This window comes from Rhinoraja longicauda, chromosome 14 (assembly GCF_053455715.1).
Source record: "Rhinoraja longicauda isolate Sanriku21f chromosome 14, sRhiLon1.1, whole genome shotgun sequence".
Lineage (NCBI taxonomy): Eukaryota > Metazoa > Chordata > Chondrichthyes > Rajiformes > Arhynchobatidae > Rhinoraja > Rhinoraja longicauda.
The window spans coordinates 6295428-6307834 of NC_135966.1; positions in this window are offsets into that span (position 1 = coordinate 6295428).

Here is a 12407-nt window from a genome sequence, read left to right on the forward strand (position 1 = left end):
AGCACGGTGGTGCAGAGGTAGAGTTGCTGCCTTACAGTGCAAGGGACTCGGGTTCAATCCTGACTATGGGTGCTGTCTGTATGGAGTTATTAGATTCTCCCTGTGACCTGCGTGGGTTTTCACCAGGCTCTCCGGTTTCCTCCCACACTCCAAAGATCTAGAGGTTTGCAGATTAATTGGCTTGGTATAAATGTAAAAAGTGTGTGTAGGAGAGAGCTAATGTGCGGGGATCGCTGGTCAGCGCGGACTCGGTGGGCCGAAGGGCCTGTTTCCGAGCTGTATCTCTAAACTAAACGAAACAATGACTTTTGTTTTACGTGTTCATTCATAGAATCTGATAAAATGTTGAATTTAGTATCCAACTTAATTTGTAGGAAGGAATTGCAGATGCTGGTTTACATGCTGGAGTAACTCAGAGGGGCAGGCAACATCTCTGGAGAGAAGGAATGGGTGATGTTTCGGGTCCTGACTGGATAATGATGACAGAATTCCCTCTCGGAAGGACAACAATGAATCAGATGGTTTTTGATGACAATGTGGTTGTTTTATAGTTATCATCACTGTTTATGCATTTTATGCATAGGTTTCTCGTTTGCCTGTTGTGAACTCTTCATCTCTGGATCAAAAATCTGCACCTATAAATCTTAGTATAGTAAACTCTCATGTTCTAATATTAAGCATAGAAGGAGGCCATTCAACCCATTGGGTCTATTCTAGTTTAGTTTTGTTTGGAGATACAGAGTGGAAACAGGCCCTTCGGCCCATGGAGTCCGCGCCGACCAGCGATCCTGTTACACCACACTAGGGACAATTTACAATTTCACAATTTTACCGAAGCCAATTAACCTAAAAACCTGTACATCTTTGAAGTGTGGGAGGAAACCGGAGCACCTGGGGAAAACCCACACAGTCACGGGGAGAACGTACAAACTCCATGCAGACAGCACCCACAGTCAGGATCGAACCCGAGTCTCTGGTGCTGTAATGCAGCAACTCTACCACTGTACCACCCTGAGTCTATTCTACTGCTAAGAGCAAACCCATCAGTCCTATTCTGTCGTTTATTTCCCAGTAACCTTTTCTCTATCACATATTGTTTTTTTCTCACGTTCAATAGCCTAAAGCTCTCTCGGATTCCAGTACTTGTAATCAAATGGAATTGTAAAGATTGAGTTGTATACTATTGATGAGAACGAGTTACTTTGTGAAGACCACTGGTTGGAGTTGGGCTGTAAATATTATTGGTACAAATATGAGCAAATAGCAATATCTCGCTACCTCCCTTTGTTGGTCTGTCTGCTGAACCTAATACCACAGCATGTGTTTAAAGGACTAGTACAGGTCCACCACCGGTTTCCTGGCACTCTTGCCATATGATCCGTCTTGCCAGATCAGCAGAGGTCACGGCCTCGTAGGGGCCAAGATACCGCCCCGCAAATTTGGCCATGGAAGTCGGCAATGGGAACAGATTGGGAACGGAGGTGCAGAGCCCCGGCAGCAGGGGGCAGATACGACCCGCTGGTCGGCTGTGCAAGTCTCGATGAGTTCGAGATCAGCCGCCTCTCCGGGCCGAGGCACCACATTTCTGGAGGGACTTCCGGGGAGGGGGAGTTCAAGTGCATCTCTCGGAATTTTGTCCAGATTAAAGGAGGTGCCGGCCCAACAGTTGCTGGAAAATCGGTCACCTGTACACCTGCACTATCCAGCACTATCCTACACACTAGCGGCAATTTGTACCGAAGCCAATTAACCTACAAACCTGCACATCTGTTGGCTTGGATAGAGTGGATGCAGAGAGGATGTTTCCACTAGTGGGAGAGTCTAGGACCAGAGGGCACAGACTCAGAATAAAAGGATGTACCTTCAGAAAGGAGATGAGGAGGAATTTCTTTAGTCAGAGGGTGGTGAATCTGTGGAATTCATTGCCACAGAAGACTGTGGAGGCCAAATCATTGGGAATTTTTAAGCGGAGGTTGACTAGATTCTTGATTAGTACGGGTGTCAGGGGTTATGGGGAGAAGGCAGGAGAATGGGGTTGAGAGGGAAAGATAAATCAGCCATGATTGAATGGCAGAGTAGACTTGATGAACCAAATGGCCTTAATCTGGTCCTATCACTTATGAACATGAATTCTTCCCGCATCTGCAAGTGCAGGCTGGTGAATTGGCTGCTGTACATTGCTCCTATCCTGGACGCCTGGTAGCAGGATCTGAGGGTGTGTACGGGCAGGTGGGAGTGAAGAGGTTACATTCAAATGAATGGGAGTCCTCTGAGAGCCATCCGAGAGCTGATGGGCCGAATGGCTTCCTTTCCTGTCACGAGGTGCTGGCAGGTACTATCGCAATGTTTAAGAAACAGTTAGACCAGTGCATGGATAGGACAGGTTTAGAGGGATATGGGCCAAACGCAGGCAGGTGGAACTAGTGTAGCTGGGACATGTTGGTCCGTGTGGGCAAGCCGACGGACCTGTTTCCACACTGTTTGACTCTGTGGCTATTTGGGGGGGAAAAATCAATCATAAGGTCATAAGTGAGAGGTGCAGAATTAGGCCATTCAGCCTATCAAGTCTATTCCACCATCCAATTATGGCTGATCTATCTCCCCCTCCTAATCCCATTCTCCTGCCTTCTCCCAATAACCCCTGACAAATCAAGAATCTATGTATCTCTGCCTTAAAATGATCGAACCATTCCAAAAAAAAAACAGATGCAAAAAACTTGTTTTGCAGCATAATTATATCATTACTCTGTGGTTCATGATAATGGCTGTTCCTAATTAATCAGGCTAAATTTAAATCTGCCTCGGATCATCACAGTTATTCTAATGGTAATTGATTTCAATGTCCTGGAAAGGTCAATACTCTTATGGGAAAAGATCCTTGCATTAAACATGGCTGCATATCTCAATCAAAGAAGATGCTTAGAAAGGCTTGAAATCAGCTGGCTCAATAGAAGAATCCATTTCACTGGCAACGTGCAAGTCAATAAGATGAGTAACACTTTAATTGTTAACTTGCTGCTGGAATGCATGTCATTCTGAAATGTAAAGGGTAAATGCTGCCCTCTCAACCTGAGCCGATTTGTCACATCAACACCTGCACAGGGAGGCACGGTGGCGCAGCGGTGGAGTTGCTGCCTTGCAACGCCAGAGACCCCGGTTCGATCCCAGCTACGGGAGCTGTCTGCACAGAGTTAGTATGTTCTCCCTGCGACCGCGTGGGTTTTCTCCAGGTGCTCTGGTTTCCTCCCCACGCTCCAAAGATGTACAGATTTGTACATTAATTGGCTTTGGTAAAAATTGTAAATTGTCCCTCGTGTGTGTAGGATAGTGCTAGTGTACGGGGTGATCGGTGGTCGGCACGGACTCGGTGGGCAGAAGGGCCTGTTTCCATGCTGTACCTCTGACGCTAAAGGATCAAATAATTTCAGACACCACATGTTAATGGTTATTGGGAAAACTGACTTTCCTTTTGAGAGCTGAATTATCTTTATTCCTTTCACAACTCCCTCAGGCACAGTGGTGCAACTGCAGCCTCACAGCGCCAAAAACTCGCGTACAATCCTGACATCGGGTGCTGTCTGTGTGGAGTTTGCACGTTCTCCCTGTGAATGCATGGATTTTCTCCAGATGCTCTGGTTTCCGCCCACATAGGTTCATAAGTAACAGCAGCAGAATTGGGCCATTCGGCCTATCCAGTCTATTCCGCCATTCAATCATGGCTGATCTATCTCTCCCTCTCAACCCCATTCTCCTGCCTTCTCCCCCTAACCCCTGACACCCGTACTAATCAAGAATCTATTTATCTCTGCCTTAAAAATATCCATCACCTCCACACCCTTCTGTGGCAATAAATTCCACAGATTCACCATCCCAAATGCATGTCAGTTGTAGGTTGTTAACCTGTTCACTGCCAAGCTATTTTTTCACTGTTGGCCATGACCTGAGTATACTCGGAGGTGTCACTGAACAGGTTAATTAACCTCTGTAAATTGCCTTGAGTGTATAGGGACTGGATGCAAAAGTGGGATAACATAGAACTGGTGTAAATGAGTGGGCTCAGGGGGCCGAAGGGCCTGTTTCCATGCTGTATCTCTAAACTAAACTAAACTAAAGTTGTGCTTTCAACAGTCACTGAATTTTGATTTTCTAACCACTCTCTGAGGAGAAGGCTATTAGGATGACACTGTTTGGAATGATGCCAGAGAAATCACATATTGATTGAGTGTTTGATAGATCCACTCTGTCAAATAGAAAGATATAGAAATAAGGGGCTCGGCAAATGAAAAGGAACTCTTGAAGAAATGAATTTTCTGTAAATAGAAAAAACTTAATGTCTCTCGTGCTTGTGTCGAAATTAGATTTAAAAAAGGTTTAACCTTGAGATATCAATGTGCAAAAACTGCACAAGCAGTCTCGAGGAAGCCTCAGTATTCATTGGCAATGGGAGTCAATGGATCAGGGCCAGAGTGTATATATAGACCTGCTTCTCCTGCCAATGTAATTAACTTTCCATACAATCAGGGATGGTTCAGTTTCAGTTTAGTTTATTGTCACGTGTACTGAGGTACAGAGAAAAGCTTTTGTTGCGTGCCAACCAGTCGGGAGAAAGATAATACATGATTACAATCAATGCATTTACGATGTACAGATACATGACAAGGGAATAACGTTTAGTGCAAGGTAAAGCCAGCAACTTCCAATCAAGGATAGTCCGAGGGTCACCAATGAGGTAGATAGTAGTTCAGCACTGCTCTCTGGTTGTGGTAGGATGGTTCAGTTGCCTGATAACAGCTGGGAAGAAACTGTCCCTGAATCTGGAGGTGTGCGTTTTTACACTTCCATACCTTTTGCCTGATGGGAGAAGGGAGAAGAGGGGGTGGCCAGGGTGCGACTCGTCCTTGATTATGCTGCTGGCCTTGCCGAGGCAGCGTGAGGTATAAAGGGAATCAATAGAAGGATAATACCTTTCCACATCAAGAAAATGGGCATCTTAGAGACAATGATTGCATTCAAAGCTGGGAAATTATCTTACCTTTTATAACAACTGGAGATAGACAATAGACAATAGACAATAGACAATAGGTGCAGGAGGAGGCCATTCGGTCCTTCGAACCAGCACCACCATTCAATGTGATCATGGCTGATCATTCTCAATCAGTACCCCGTTCCTGCCTTCTCCCCATACCCCCTGACTCCGCTATCCTTAAGAGCTCTATCTAGCTCTCTCTTGAATGCATTCAGAGAATTGGCCTCCACTGCCTTCTGAGGCAGAGAATTCCACAGATTCACAACTCTCTGACTAAAAAGGTTTTTCCTCATCTCCGTTCCAAGTGGCCTACCCCTTATTCTTAAACTGTGGCCCCTTGTTCTGGACTCCCCCAACATTGGGAACATGTTTCCTGCCTCTAACGTGTCCAACCCCTTAATAATCTTATACGTTTCGATAAGATCCCCTCACATCCTTCTAAATTCCAGTGTATACAAGCCTAGTCGCTCCAGTTTTTCAACATATGACAGTCCCGCCATTCCGGGAATTAACCTAGTAAACCTCAATAGCAAGAATATTCTTCCTCAAATTTGGAGACCAAAACTGCACACAGTACTCCAGGTGCTGTCTCACTAGGGCCCTGAACAACTGCAGAAGGAACTCTTTGCTCCTATACTCAACTCCCCTTGTTATGAAGGCCAACATTCCATTGGCTTTCTGCACTGCCTGCTGTACCTGTATGCTTCCTTTCAGTGACTGATGCACTAGGACACCCAGATCTCGTTGTACGGCCCCTTTTCCTAACTTGACACCATTCAGATAATAATCTGCCTTCCTATTCTTACCACCAAAGTAGATAACCTCACACTTATCCACATTAAACTGCATCTGCCATGCATCCACCCACTCACACAACCGTCCAATTCACCCTGTAACCTCATAGCATCTTCCTCACAGTTCACACTACCGCCCAGCTTTGTATCATCTGCAAATTTGCTAATGGTACTTTTAATCCCTTCATCCAAGTCATTAATGTATATTGTAAATAGCTGCAGTCCCAGCACCGAGCCTTGCGGTACCCCACTAGTCACTGCCAGCCATTCTGAAAGGGACCCATTTATCCCCACTCTTTGCTTTCTGTCTGCCAACCAATTTTCTATCCATGTCAGTACCCTACCCCCAATACCATGTGCTCTAATTTTGCCCACTAATCACCTATGTGGGACCTTGTTGAAGGCTTTCTGAAAGTCAAGGTACACTACATCCACCGGCTCTCCCCTGTCATTTTTCCTAGTTACATCCTCAAAAAATTCCAGAAGATTAGTCAAGCATGATTTCCCCTTCGTAAATCCATGCTGACTCAGAACGATCCTGTTACTGCTATCCAAATGCTCCGCAATTTCGTCTTTTATAATTGACTCCAGCATCTTCCCCACCACTGATGTCAGACTAACTGGTCTATAATTTCCCGTTTTCTCTCTCCCTCCTTTCTTAAAAAGTGGGGTAACATTAGCTACCCTCCAATCCACAGGAACTGATCCTGAATCTAAAGAACATTGGAAAATGCTCACCAATCTTAGTGCTTGCGTTTCCACGATTTGTGACCTCTCTTCTACTGGCAGGGAATGGTTTTTGGTGTTTTGAATTACAATAGAAACTAGCAGGCAATGCATTATTCCATTTCTGCAGAACAGGACCATTCACTGGAGTGCAAAATGTCTTTATTCCACATGGAAAGATACTGGAAAAACCCCAGCACGAAGACCACCACCGATTTACCAGCAACTGGTGGTCCGGCACCTCCTTTAATGCAGACAAAATTACAAGAGCTCACTTGAAATTCCCCCTCCCCCCCCTCCCCCCCCCAGCCAGAGGTCTCCCCGAAAATGTGGCATCTAGTCTGGGTGAAGCGGCCGATCTCGACCTCATCGGGACTTCTGTGGGCGATTGGCGGGTTGAATTTGCCCCCTGCGGCCGGGGCTCTGGAACTCCGGCCCAGCCGGAGCAGGCAGATTTGTTCCCATAGCCGACTTCCAAAGCCATCTTTGCGGGCCGGTCTCTTGGCGGCCCAGGCGGAACATTCCGGTACCGTCGGATTCTTCTCGGAGGCCGTGACCTCTGTCGGTCCAACAAAACGGATAATCCAGAAAGGCCCTGGAACCAAGGGTGCCGGAAAATTGGTGGTGGACTTGTATTAATAATGAAAATAGAAATACAGAGGTCTCAGAGTCAAGCCCTAGCCCTCGTGTCAAATTATAAAAGTAATAATAATTCTTGTGTATAATATTTCTTAGAGTCATATAGTGTGGAAACAGGCCCTTCGGCCCAAATCGTCATGCCAACCATGATGCCTTATCAAAGATGGTCCTATTTGCCCACGTTTGGCCCATATCCCTCTACACCTTTTTTATCCATGTACCTGTCCAGGTGTCTTTTAAATACTGTTATAGTACCTGCCTCAGCTACCTCCTCTGGCAGCTCACTCCATGTACCTACCACTCTCTGAGTGAAAAGGGTGCCCCTCAGGTTCCTGTTAAATCTTTTCCCTCTCGCCTTGAACCAGTATCCTCTGATGCCCTGAGTAAAAGACTGTGCATTCACCCTACTAGTTCTTGTCATGATTTTATACACCTCCTACAAGGTCACGCCTCATCCTCCTGTGCTCCAAGGAATAAAGACCTCGTCTGCCCAACCTCTCCTTGTAGCTCAGACTTCCGAGTCCTAGCAACATCTTCGTACAGTATATCTTCTCTGCACTGTTTCCAGTTTAATTACATGGTCCTCATTAGGTGTGACAATCCTGCTTTAAATTAGATTATCCAATTTGTCAGATGGAGTGATGTAAAATACAATCTCCCTTTTCTGTATTAATGAGGCACCAGGTTAATCAACTGAGATGAATGTTGATTTCTCAAATGCCTTCCTTAGAATTTCCTTTTGCAATGGTAAAACATTTGATTTTCCACCATTGCCCTCTGGTCCTTTCGAAACGCTCACCCACATTTTTTTAGTTGGACTCCGAGTTGGCAAGTCCTTGGAACTTTCCTCGAACCCAGTCTTTCACACTCCAAAGATTGTTTTGTTGTCAGCTTCTCCCAACTAACAATGATCTATTCTACTGCTGTTTCTCCAATTTGCGTTGGGCCTCACTCTGACAATGGAGGAGGCCCAGGACAGAAAGGTCAGTGTGGGAATGAGAGGGGGAGTTAAAGTATTGAGCAACCGGGAGAAAAGGTAGGTTTAGACGGACTGAGCGGAGGTGTTCAGCGAAACAATCGCCAAGCCTACGCTTGGTCTCGCCGATATACAGGAGTCCACACCTGGAACAGCGGATACAGTAGATGAGGTTGGAGGAGGTGCAAGTGAACCTCTGCCTCACCTGGAAAAACTGTTGTGGTCCTTGGATGGAGTCGAGGGGGGAGGTATTGGGACAGGTGTTGCATCTCCTGCGGTTGCAGGGGGGAAAGTTACTGGGGAGGGGTGGTTTGGGTGGGAAGGGACAAGTTGACCAGGGAGTTGCGGAGGGAACGGTCTCTGTGGAAAGCGGAAAGGGATGGAGATGGGAAGATGTGGCCGGTAGTGAAAACCCGTTGGAGGTGGCGAAAATGTCGGAAGATGATGTGCTGCATGTGATGGCTGGTGGGGTAAAAGGAGCTAAAATAATTCACAGTTTGAGGTTAGGTGATGCAGCCAAAACAAACAATTCCATTTTTTTTTAAACCTTTTGTTGAATTGTTTGAAAGGACAAAACGTTTCAAAAATGTTTAAAGTTATATATGTATTCTAATTTAATAACCAAGCAGTCCTAAAATTAAAATGACACAAAAAGCTGGAGCTATTAGGCAGGTCAGGCAGCATCTCTGGAGAACATGGATAGGTGATGTTTCGGGTCGAGACTCTCCTACTCTGAAGAAGGGTCCCGACCCAAAATATCACCTATCCACGTTCTCCAGAGATGCTGCCTGACCTGCTGAGTTACTCCAGCGCTTGGTGTCCTTGTGTGTGTTAACCAGCCTTTGCAGTTCATTGTTCCTGCATTTGGTCCCAAACCTAAGACAAGTGTAGCACTAAGTGGGTTACCTTAGTAAAGATAGCAGTTTACATTAATTGCAGCCAAATGCAATTGACCTTGGTAATTGGAATCTTCTTGCTCAGTGATGCTTGTCGAGTAGGAATCATCAATGCTGCCATAGTTTGGCATTTGATACATAAAGTGGATACTTGATAGTATGTGGACATTTCCTGTATCAGTATCCATTACTGAAGTTGCTTATTAATCAAACAAACAACTTTGAGGAGAGATTCCAGATCAGCCCGATACCTTCATTGTTGTAAAGTCCAATGTGAAGAAATATAACAGGGGCCACAGTTTAAAATAAGGGGTAAGCCATTTAGAACGAAGATGAGGAAAAACACCTTTTCACTCAAAGAATCTGTGGAATTCTCTGCCTCAGAAGGCAGTGGAAGCCAATTCTCTGGATGCTTTCAAGAGAGTTAGATAGAGCTCTTAATGATAGCGGAGTCAGGGAGTATGGGGAGAGGGCAGGAACGGGGTACTGATTGTGGATGATCAGCCATGATCACATTGAATGGTGGTGCTGGCTCGAAGGGATGAATGGCCTACTCTGCTCCTATTGTCTATTGTCTATTATCACTGCTTTGCGAAGCTAATTTTTCACTAATGTGACATTTAAATAAAAATACCTCAGCTGTGAAACCAATGTGGATCAACAGATAGACACAAAATGCTGGAGTAACTCAGCGGGACAGGCATCATCTCTGGAGAGAAGGAATGGGTGATGTTTCGAGTGGAGAACCTTCTTCAGATTGAGAGTCAGGAGAGAAGCAAATTAGAGAAATTGAAGGGTTGGGTGTGAAAACAACAGATCAAAGCAGACGGTGACAAGTAAATGTAGGCTTAGGGGAAAGTGAGGGAGTCAGTAAAAATAATCAGGACAGTGAAACTGGTCGAAGAACTAAGGTGCGGGCGGGTCAGTGAACCATTCGATATTTCGTTGATCAACGTCTGCTTTGATCTGTGGTTTTCACACCTCATCCTTCTATATCGCTTGTCGTTCTCTCCCCGGACTCTCAGTTTGACGAGAGGTCTCGACCCAAAACGTTACCCATTCCTTGCAGAGTTAGTCCAGCATTTTGTGTGCGTCTTGGGTTTAAACCAGCATCTGCGGCTCCTTCCTACACGGATCTACAGAGGCAGCTTGTCATGCTGAGCACATCTTCCACTGATGCTTGGAGCATGAGAAGAGCCGCACCCGGTGTGCAGGACAGAATTATTTTCAAAGATTGATATTCTGACATTTTTTGTTGCAGCAATCATTCCATCCCCAGTTCTATATTAGTCAATGGAATTTAATGATGTATAAGTTGATCCTCTGTTATGTAAACTACTGCAGTACTGTATGTAACTACACTGTAGAACTTGTGGTCCATTGAAGTGAATGGAAGCAAACCTTAGAACAGCATGGCTCAACTATAACCCTCACCAAGAGTTCTTGATCAGGATTCAAGAGAGAGCTAGATAGAGCTCTTAAGGATAGCTCTATTGCTATTGAGGGCGTGCAGCGTAGGTTTACTAGGTTAATTCCCGGAATGGCGGGCCTGTCATATGTTGAAAGACTGGAGCGACTAGGCTTGTATACACTGGAATTTAGAAGGATGAGAGGAGATCTTATCGAAACGTATAAGATTATTAAGGGGTTGGACACGTTAGAGGCAGGAAACATGTTCCCAATGTTGGGGGAGTCCAGAACAAGGGGCCACAGTTTAAGAATAAGGGGTAGGCCATTTAGAACTGAGATGAGGAAAAACTTTTTCAGTCAGAGAGTTGTGAATCTGTGGAATTCTCTGCCTCAGAAGGCAGTGGAGGCCAATTCTCTGAATGCATTCAAGAGAGAGCTAGATAGAGCTCTTAAGGATAGCGGAGTCAGGGGGTATGGGGAGAAGGCAGGAACGGGGTACTGATTGAGAATGATCAGCCATGATCACATTGAATGGTGGTGCTGGCTCGAAGGGCAGAATGGCCTCCTCCTGCACCTATTGTCTATTGTCTAGGATGAGTTTCGAAGCACACTTTTAATGAACACTTTGTTATTCCCTTTATCATGCATCTGTACACTGTGGATGGACCGATTGCAATCACGTCTCGTCTGCTGACTGGTTAACATCAACAAAAGCATTTCACTGTGCCTTTATACGACAATAAATTAAACTAAACTAAACTAAACACTCCAATATTGGGAATAAAGCTCAGAATGCAGATGGGGAGGTAGAATCTGATGGGTTTATCAGTTCATAGTGGAAAATTAAATTTCGCTTGTCATTCTCTCCCCGGACTCTCAGTTTGAAGAGAGGTCTCGACCCAAAACTTGACCCATTCCTTGCAGAGTTAGTCCAGCATTTTGTGTCCGTCTTGTGTTTGGTTTAAACTTAAGTCTGGTTTAGAGATACAGCTTGGAAATGGGCCCTTCACTAGAGGCAATTAACCTACAAACCTGCACGTCTTTGGGATGTGGGAGGAAACCAGAGTCCCCCCAGAGAAAATTCATGCAGTCACGGGGAAGAACGTACTAACTCCGTACAGACAGCACCAAAGTCGGGATTGAACCTGGTTCTCTGGCGCTGTAAGGCACCAGTTTTGCATCTGCACCACTAAGTCCATTTCTCTGCTGTCTGACTCTAAAATTCTATGTTCATGTGTTCATTGTATGTTCGCACTATACAATTTGCATTTACCAAGCAGTAAGACTTCTAATGCAGAGGTGGATGTACATGAGACTGTAGACGCTGGAATCAGGAGCAAAAGAAGGAGAACAGCTGGAGGAACTCAATGGGTCAGGCAGCATCGCCGGGGGGAAATAGATAGTTGCCGATTTGTCATAGAGTTATAGAGTAATACAGCATGGAAACAGGCCCTTCGGCCCAACTTGCCCACACTGACCAACATACCCCATCTACACTGGTCCCTCCTGCCTATGTTTGGCCCATATCTTTCTAAACCTGTCCAATTCATGTACCTGTCCAAATATTTATTAAACGTTGCGATAGTACCTACCTCAACTACCTCCTTCGGTAGCTTGTTCCATACACCCACCAACCTATGTGTAAACAAAAAGTTACCCCCTCAGGTCCCTATTATATCTTTCCCCCCTCACCTTAAACCTATGTCATCTAGTTCTCAATCCCCCTTCTCTGGGCAGAAGACTCTGTGCATTTACCCGATCTATTCCTCCCAAAGTTAGGAAGTAAGTATCAATAAGTATCAAATAAGAAAGATCAAAATTAGTTTCTTGGGAATAACTTTGTAGAAATCAAATTCCCAGATTATAGTATTTAATACTTTCAAGAAAGTCAGAATTTAGTCTATTAATTGTGATTGATAATTTCCTCTTTGTCTCCACTG